The following is an 896-nucleotide window of genomic DNA, read 5'->3' on the forward strand; positions in this document are numbered from 1 at the left end:
TTTTCAATTTCCCTCCAAGTACCAGATGATAATAGGCAATCCTGTGGTGTTACATTTCCCCTCCAAACTTCAAGTATAATACGATTTTTTTTTGGTCAGGGGGGTTGGACACAGGGAGAGGTCACAGTAAGAGGAGAGCGGCTGCGAGGGGTGTGAGACGAGAACACGTTCGTCCGTTAATAACAGAAAAGAGAAAATCGGTTTCAGTCTGGAATAACTGATTTTCTGATTCAGTGCTCTGACTGTCAGATGTCATTGCCCAGATTGTTTTGACACCCCGTTAAGAAATTCAGGAGGAGGACGGCCTGCTCATGAAATTTGCAGATCCTGATTGAATTTTGGATATTTTCATAAAGGCTGTGTGTGTGTGTGTGTTGTTGGCTGAGATGGAAAGGGGGGGTTGGTGGGTTTGGATGCCTCTCTCAGCTGTTCTCCTCCTCTCTTGTGGGATTTGAGAGCAACTCCTTCGCCCATCAATGTAGGTGCTCTCTTACATCAAGCAGTCAGATATTGGATCTTTTTTCTTTGTCTTACACACCTCTCTGTCTGGTCACGCTTGACTTTGCTCGGCCTTTGTACATTTTGACAGACCTCAAAAGCTTCAGGTTCACCTAAACACCAACCCTCCGCCCACCATAGAAAATACTAACCAGACTGTAGGGAAAGTTAAGTTTTATTATCTTATTTGTTCAATTGTGATTCCTGTAAAACGTATCTCCCAATTTGAATATTTAAATTCTGTTTTAAAGCCCTTTTTTGCAAACATAGGAAGAAATTTTAGATCGGGAAATAGTGAATCCCTTCATTTAATGTATTGTCAAATTTAAATCTATTGAGTCTACAATAGAATTCATTTTTAAACCTGCACTGATCATTTTTTTGGCCACTTGGGGGCA

Source organism: Morone saxatilis, unplaced genomic scaffold, assembly GCF_004916995.1.
Source record: "Morone saxatilis isolate NCDOM2014 unplaced genomic scaffold, NCSU_SB_2.0 Contig21, whole genome shotgun sequence".
NCBI lineage: Eukaryota > Metazoa > Chordata > Actinopteri > Moronidae > Morone > Morone saxatilis.